Genomic DNA, 8,891 nt, shown 5'->3' with positions numbered 1-8,891 from the left:
GCTAAGCCATTGTTTTGTTTTGTTTTAAAATACGTATTTCCAAATGCATATTTTAAAACTAATCTTCTCTCAAAGCAAAGATTTAAAAATGTGTTTTGATTCGTTTCTGAGCCAAGGACTCAGCAGAGCATTTGAGAAGTGCAAAGGCTCACCTCTGGGTGGCTAAGCTCTGACCTTCACACATTAGTCAGGGAGGTGCGGATCAGATCAGTTGGAATGGGATTGTGCAGGGAGCAAATCCCTCAAGCGCTCCTAATCTTATCTGGACACAGAGTGGGGCCAAAGGTACAATCAGAGGCACAAGAGGTACTTGTAAATTCAACTGCCTAGAGACGGATGTGGTGAAAATCCCCTGAAGCCCCTCTGGATCTAGGAGTCTTGGTTGACCACAAACTTGACATGAGCCAACAGTGTGACGCGGCAGCTAAAAAAGCCAATGCAATTCTGGGCTGCATCAATAGGAGTATAGCATCTAGATCAAGGGAAGTAATAGTGCCACTGTATTCTGCTCTGGTCAGACCTCACCTGGAGTACTGTGTCCAGTTCTGGGCACCACAGTTCAAGAAGGACACTGACAAACTGGAACGTGTCCAGAGGAGGGCAACCAAAATGGTCAAAGGCCTGGAAACGATGCCTTATGAGGAACGGCTAAGGGAGCTGGGCATGTTTAGCCTGGAGAAGAGGAGGTTAAGGGGTGATATGATAGCCATGTTCAAATATATAAAAGGATGTCACATAGAGGAGGGAGAAAGGTTGTTTTCTGCTGCTCCAGAGAAGCGGACACGGAGCAATGGATCCAAACTACAAGAAAGAAGATTCCACCTAAACATTAGGAAGAACTTCCTGACAGTAAGAGCTGTTCGACAGTGGAATTTGCTGCCAAGGAGTGTGGTGGAGTCTCCTTCTTTGGAGGTCTTTAAGCAGAGTCTTGACAACCATATGTCAGGAGTGCTCTGATGGTGTTTCCTGCTTGGCAGGGGGTTGGACTCGATGGCCCTTGTGGTCTCTTCCAACTCTATGATTCTATGATTCTATGGAGAGGCATCTCATGAATGCTCCATGTGGCAAGCTGTTCCCCATGTGCTTGTGCAATGAAACAGCTTCCCTGCTGCTAGGGGAGATGAAGGCGTTCAAGGATGCCCCAAGAGGGACTGCCTCTTCCTCTTTTTTGGCAAGCTGTGCCACATGGACCTGGCTTCTCAGCAGAGGAGCTTCCATGGCAAGACCTAAGCAGGGTGTGATGGCCTGGGACTCGGGCTCGGACTCGGAGCCATAGGAGTCTCAGTCTGCACCAGATCCTTTGCCTCAGGCATCATCTGAACCAAGTCTGGTGCCTGATTCTGAAGAGCCCCAGTCTGCACAGGTTCCCCTGCAACAAACACCAGCTGGGCCGAGTCAGGGTCCTGAGCCTGCACTGGCTCCAGATGTGGGGATTATCTCGTTGCCTTCAGCTGGGCCATCACTTACAGCTGCTCCACTACCGATTGGGTCAGGAGAGGCTGAGGCGGCCTCTGGGTCTAGTAACCCACCGACGTCTCCCAAGCTGCAGGGTCTGAGAGAAGGAGAGACCTGAGTACTCGCAGGAGGAGTGTTCGCCTTTGGGCGAGACAGGGAGGTGAGTCACTGGGGGATCAGGACTGGCCGCTACCCCAACAAAGATAAAAGGCTGTCGGACCCTTCCCCAGGTTGTGGGAGCAACATTGCTGTTTGCCAGAACCTGCCTGAGACCCTGTGCCTGACCTTGCCTGGTTTCTGGCCTCGTGTCTTGCCTTGGCCCTGTCGGACTGACTCCTCACAGAATCCTTGGATTCGGGACCGGACCTGGACCACATTGCTCGGGTAACCCCCAGGCCCAGCACACAAGGAGTAGAGAACCCTTTTCAGCCTGAGGACCACCTCTCCTCATGGGGAACCTTCCCGTTATTGGGTGGGGAGGAGATGTGGTTATGTGCTTCTGGTGAACATGGCCAAAGGTAGAAGTGGGTGGCACAATGGATGTGACTCTTATCTTCATCAAATGGGCTACACGCCAGCCATGCAAAAGTCAGAGGGTTCTGCCCACATGGACTAGACACATCACAGCTAAGCAAAAGCACTCAAGGAAGACCCAGAAAGTGGCTGAGGATGGGTGGAGGGCCTAGTGAGAGCTGTTGGGCCACATCTACCTCCTGGGTGAGGCCCCTCAGCCCTGCTCCAAGCTGTCTTCAAGAGTGCCTGACATTATTTTGATGCTAAATCATCACAAATCATTTTGCCAGACACCGGAAGGTTTCTTGCTAGAGTCCTGAAATTAATTGCATTTGGGACCTTTGCGACTTTGTATTTGGCATGTCAAACCAGAAGAAAACATTTGTCAATAGGAGTATGAAGCACACAAAGGTTGCCCCATAGCATATCTTCGAGAAATCGCCATGCTTCAAGAAAATTGTTAATTTCAGGGCTCTTAACCCAAGCTGGAGAGAGGGTTGCTAGTTAAATCCTGACCAAAAATTCTATTAGAAAAGACAGCCATACTATTTTATATCTTTGAGCTAAGAGATAGGGCAGTAGCACTGAATTTTTAAAATCCCTCCTCAATATACACTTTCTTTTTCTTTTTTCTTTAAAAAAAAACCTCTGGGGTTCAGGCCCGCTTGAGGGAGCGAGATAGTCAGGCCTCACATCTAAAGGGAGCAGCAAAGTTGTGACAAGGGGCTATATAGAACTGCTACATGTGTCCATTAGCTAACTAGTGCCAAGATGTTTGAGCCGATACATTTTTTTGAGAATGGTCACTGTCACGACCAGCACGTTTTGCATTTCATCCCTCTCTGACTCACTGATTACAATCCTCTCCCCCAATGTGTATTTATACTGCGATGGGATGTTGAGCTGCTTGTGCGTAAAGTTCCTAATCCCTCAGTGTTTGGCTAAGTCCACAAACCACTGTCTGTAACGGAGCGCCATAAGCATGGCTCCGTCAGTCGCTGGCAGAATCCGACAGTGGGCGTTTACGGAATTTCTTCCAGCATAACAGCTCCTTAACGGAAACACGTCTTCTGGACTCTCTACGTGACAATTTCCGGCGAGGAGTGGGTGTCCCTAATGGAGGTCCTGAAACCTCCTCGCTGTTCTCGCTGGAATTGTCTCTGAGCCAATCTCCTGACTCGCCTTCCCTTGGAGCTCTTTCTCGCCCCCTGCTGGTTCCCTCCTCCGCTGATAAGTCTCTCTCAACCTCTGGGAGCCCCTCCACCACCTGTTCTTCCGATGACAGTTCCCTGACATCCACCTCCCCTCCAGGGCCCCCTCCACCCCCTCCCCTCCCTTCCTCTGCTGGAGGCGAGGGAGCAAAACCCCTGAAAGAACTTCCCTCATCTTCCGAAGTCTCGAACATTTTCCTCCACCGGTTGCTGTTTTGGGTTTCTAAGTACTCATCCTCCTCGGAATCTATTCCTTCTTCCCACTCTGACCCCGTGAATCCTTCCAATTCCTCCTCCTCGTCGGTGGTGCCAAAGTACTCTCTCCGGAACCTCGCCACTGACTGAGGTTTCCTGGGGAACCTTTGATGGAACGCTTCGAGCAAGACCTCGTCATTGACTTCCTCTGCCGTCACCCAGGTGTTTTCTGACTCCGGTTCCCCTTCCCACGCTACCAAATACTCCACCTGATTACCCTTCCACCTGGAGTCGAGGATTTCCGCCACATGGTTGCTGCTTTCCCTCTCTTCTAAGACAGGTCCCTGTGGGAAAACCCCTTCTTTTCCCCCCCTATACGGTGACAGTAATGACCTGTGGAACACTGGATGCAGTTTCATGTGGTTCGGTAACCGGAGTCTGAAAGCTACGGGGTTAACCTGTTGAATGACCTCAAATGGTCCCAATCTTTTGGGTCTTAATTTCTTGCAACCCCCCTTGAACGGCAGTCCTTGGGTGGACAGCCACACCTGATCCCCCACCCTTATGGTTTCACCTTCCCTTCTGTTCTTGTCTGCCTGCTTCTTATATTGTTCTTTGGCCCTTTCTAAGTTGAGTTGGAGTTGACGATGGATCGCTTCCATTTCTTCTACAAAAAGTTCTGCGGCTGGGACGCTCCATCTCTCCCCTCCTCCCCCTGGAAATGCCCTGGGGTGGCACCCATAATTAGCCAAAAAGGGGCTCATCCCGGTGGACACATTCTCCGCATTATTGTAGGCAAATTCCGCCAGCGCCAACTTTTCCACCCAATCGTTCTCTCTGTCATTGACATAACACCTCAGATATTGTTGGAGGATACCGTTTGCTCTTTCCGCCTGCCCGTTGGTTTCTGGGTGCCGGGCAGTCGAAAAATTGACCTCCACGTGCAGTAAGCTCATGAGCTTCCTCCAGAACCTGGACGTGAATTGTTTGCCCCGGTCTGAGACCACCCTCAAGGGGGCGCCACGCAGTCTAAAAATATGTTCTACAAACAATTTAGCTGTCTCTTCCGCCGTGACTGCATGTGAGCAAGCTACAAAGTGGCCCATCTTAGTTAACAGGTCTACTACTACCAGTATGGCGGTTTTCCCCTTGGATTTCGGCAGATCAGTCATAAAATCTATCGATACCGCCTCCCATGGCCTCTCTGGTGTGGGCAACGGTTCCAACAACCCCGCCGGTGCCCGCCTTTCTCCCTTGGCTCGCTGGCATTGGTCACACCCTCTTACATACTCCCTTACATCTTCCCTCACTCTGGGCCACCAAAATTCCCTGGTAACCAACCACATGGTTTTGTGTTGCCCAAAATGCCCTGCTGTAGGGCTGTCGTGCATCTGTTTGAGTACTCTCCCTCTCAATTCCCCTTCGGGTATATATAGTGCCCCTTTGTAATACAATGCCCCGTTTCTTTCTTCAAAACCTCCGGAGTTTTCTCCCTCCCTCCTTAGACCTTGGAGCTTATTCTGGGCGTATTCATCATTCTGCGTCTCCTCTACCAGTTCCCTTTGCCCCACCAACGCCGCCCCACACACCCAGTGGTCCTCTGGGATGATATGTCTCTCTTCGGGTGCTCCCTCCCCCTCCAAATACTCTGGTTTGCGTGAGAGAGCGTCCGCCCTGACGTTTTCCGGGCCTGGCACATAGCAAATTTCAAAATAAAATTTGGAGAACTCCTGTGCCCATCTCACTTGCCGTTGGTTGAGCACTCGTGCCGTTCTCCAGTACTCTAAATTCTTGTGGTCCGTGCATACTTGCACCTTGTGTTGTGCACCAATTAGTAAGTGTCTCCATTTCCGGAACGCTTCGTGAATGGCGAGTAGTTCTCGGTCATATACCGTGTAGTTCTTCTCGGATTTGTTTAACTTCCGCGAGAAGAAGGCACACGGTCTCCACTCCGACTTATCCTTCCCCGGCTGAAGAAGCACCGCCCCCACCGCCCGGTCTGAGGCGTCAGTTTCCACTCTCATGGGTTTTTGTAAATCCACATGCAGGAGCTGTTCTTCCGAAGCGAAGGCCTTTTTCAATTCTTCGAATGCTTGCTCCGCTTCTGCCGTCCAAACAAATTTCTTCTTGCTGCTGAGACAGTCCGTGATGGGAGCCGTTAAATGGGCAAAGTTCTTGATGAACTTCCGATAAAAGTTCCCAAACCCTAAGAATCTTTGCACATCCTTTTTCGTTTTCGGTCTCTTCCATTCCAGTACCGCCTGGACCTTGCCTGGATCCATGGCTAACCCCTTGTCTGACAAGCGGTACCCCAGGAATTCCACCTCCTTGGTGTGAAACTGACACTTCTCTAATTTCACCCACAGTTGGTTTGCTTGCAGTCGGCTCAACACTTCTCTGACGTCCTTTACATGCTGCTCCTCATTCTCTGAATAGACTAATACGTCGTCTAGGAAGGCCACACAATTCTTGTAGAGCAGAGGCCCCAGCACGTGGTTCATGAACGATTGAAAACATGCTGAGCCTGCTTGTAATCCAAAGGGCATAACGAGATATTCGAAAGCCCCTAGGGGGGTGAACATCGTTGTCTTCCATTCATCCCCCTCCCTTATCCGTATCAGGTTGTATGCCCCCCTTAAGTCCAGTTTAGTGAAAATTTTTCCCTTCCTCACCCGGGTCAAAATGTCATCAATCCTGGGCATGGGAAAGGCCACTGGTTCCGACACTGCATTTATGCTCCGGAAGTCCACTACAAGTCTAGGTTTATTTGTGTTTTTTTTGTCCACAAAAAACACTGGGCTGCCCCCCACCGCTCTGGACTCTCTGATGAAACCTCTCTTCAGGTTTTTGTCAATAAACTCCCTCAACTCCTGCATTTCCCTGTCTGACATGGCATACAACTTGCCCACAGGGAGCTGGGCTCCAGGGACTAGATTGATCTGGCAGTCAAAGGGTCTATGCGGTGGTAGTTTGTCTGCTTCCCTTTCGCTGAAGACATTGCTCAGGTCAGCGTATTGTTTGGGCACCTTTCCTTTGTCCGTTACTTCTGTTCCTGCTAGAAAGGCCTTTGCCCCTTCTGCAGCCTTGCCCTCTTTGCAATGTTCTAGGCAATGTGCTGACCCAAAGGAGACCACTCTCTGATGCCAACCCACTAGCGGATCATGCAACGCTAGCCAGCTCATCCCCAAAATAATGGGAGCCCCTCCCAAGGTGGCCACATGGAACGCTATTCTTTCGGTGTGCCTGGCTACCCTCATTACCATTGGGACGGTCTGTAAGCTGACTCCTCCTCCCAACAGCTCTCTCCCATCGATCGTGGTCACCTGCAAGGGGTTGCTTAAAGGGATAGTCTGTATCTGGTGTTCTGCTGCAAACTCCTTGCTCATAAAATTACAGGAGCTGCCTGAGTCCAATAGCGCCCTTATCTTTAAGGGATGTCCGTTTGGCAGCTCTAGCAACACCTCTATCACTAGGGCTGGTCTCGGAGGTTCTGGCGTGGGCACTTTTACTGCTCCTTGGCCTGACTGCTGTGCCCTGATGGTGGCAGTCAGGCGCTGGCTTTTACTTGGTCCTGTCCTTCCTCCTCCTTCCCCCCAACAGCTCCTGCCATCCCTTGCCATTCCTTTCTTTGTGGACAGACTCTGGCAAAATGACCTGGCTGCTGGCAGAGATAACATTTCTTGGGGCTCTTCCCCTCCTTCTTCCGCCCTTCACTGGGATTTGAAACTGCCCGCGCGCGCGCTGTTCCAACTTCCATCGGCTCTGCGGGCGGGAAAGCTGGCTCCGGAATCTCTGGAATGCGGAAATCTCTCCAACGCTCCCCTTTCCCTTCCCGCTTCTCCAAGGCTCTGGCCTCCTGGCGTGCTCCAATGGTCAGCGCTGATTTGGTCAGCTGGTCCATGGACTCCGCCCTGGGCGCCCGGGAAAGTTCATCTTTCACAGCCGAGGAAAGTCCCTCTTCGAAAAGCATTTGAATGGGTTCCGCTGACAGATCCCACCCCAATTTGTGTATCAACATAGTAAACTCAGTCCAGTACTCACGGACAGATCGGCTCCCCTGTTTACAAGCCATCAACTGTCTGCGCACCACTCCCTGTTCAATGTCGCTGGAAAACATCAGGTCCATGGCGCGAAAAAACTTCAGTGCGTCTTTCAAGACTTCATTATGCCCTGCCATCAGGGGTCTAACCCAGTCTCTCGCCCCTCCTTCGAGATGGCTAATCACAAACGCCACTCGCGATTCCTCATCGGGAAAGTCATCAAACTGCAGATTAAGAGCATACTGCATCTCTGTCCTAAAGGCTTGATAGTTCCTGGGATCCCCCCCAAACTTCTGCACCAATCCTGGCATCTTTCTTGCTTGTGGGGGGGCCTTTGCCTTTTCTGCATCCTGAGCCCTCCTCTCATCGAGCCTCGCCGTTTGCAGCGCTAGCTGGACCTCCAACACCCGGTACCTTTCTTCGAGGCTTGGACCGGCTCCAGCTCCTCCTGCTTCTCCGGTTCCGGCTGGGTTGCTCATGATGCCTTCTCTGCACAAGCTGCTTTCAGGGACTGTCGGATTGCTGCGATGGGATGTTGAGCTGCTTGTGCGTAAAGTTCCTAATCCCTCAGTGTTTGGCTAAGTCCACAAACCACTGTCTGTAACGGAGCGCCATAAGCATGGCTCCGTCAGTCGCTGGCAGAATCCGACAGTGGGCGTTTACGGAATTTCTTCCAGCATAACAGCTCCTTAACGGAAACACGTCTTCTGGACTCTCTACGTGACAATTTCCGGCAAGGAGTGGGTGTCCCTAATGGAGGTCCTGAAACCTCCTCGCTGTTCTCGCTGGAATTGTCTCTGAGCCAATCTCCTGACTCGCCTTCCCTTGGAGCTCTTTCTCGCCCCCTGCTGGTTCCCTCCTCCGCTGATAAGTCTCTCTCAACCTCTGGGAGCCCCTCCACCACCTGTTCTTCCGATGACAGTTCCCTGACATATACCAACTCAGGATAACACTTCGTGCATCTGATAAACTGGGCATTAATCCACAACCAAATTTCTTTTCTTGCTTCATAGTTGCAAATTTCCTTTTTTTTGTTTTTTTTATAATTTTTATTAACTGGCCAATCGCATCAAATTAAATCACATCACATAAATTCCAAATTACAAAGCCAAATTTTTAAATTTTGTTGGGGGAACCCATACTTCAAGATCCAAAGGGGGATTCAGATCATCTTCTTATTACTGCGTTAATGTCCAAATCAGTCCCAATCGGTCCAAACAAAATTCATAATTCTATCCAGTCTTATCTTGGTGTTTCCACATCATATCTTGTTCATATATTTTCTATTTTTCCTTTACGATCTCTTCTGTTAGTCTCCTTAAGCCGATAAACAAAATAATAATCCTGTGTGGATTTCCCGTTCCTCCACTAAGTCCAGATGGTTTCCATATATCTCCTTCGTAGATAACATCGCTCTTTCCATCATAAATTTGGCATTTGTCGCTCTTAAGTCCCACCGAGGAGTTGATCCACGATA

This window comes from Podarcis filfolensis (genome assembly GCF_964270895.1).
Source record: "Podarcis filfolensis genome assembly, chromosome: 17".
Lineage (NCBI taxonomy): Eukaryota > Metazoa > Chordata > Lepidosauria > Squamata > Lacertidae > Podarcis > Podarcis filfolensis.
Note: the sequence above shows the minus strand (reverse complement) of the source record.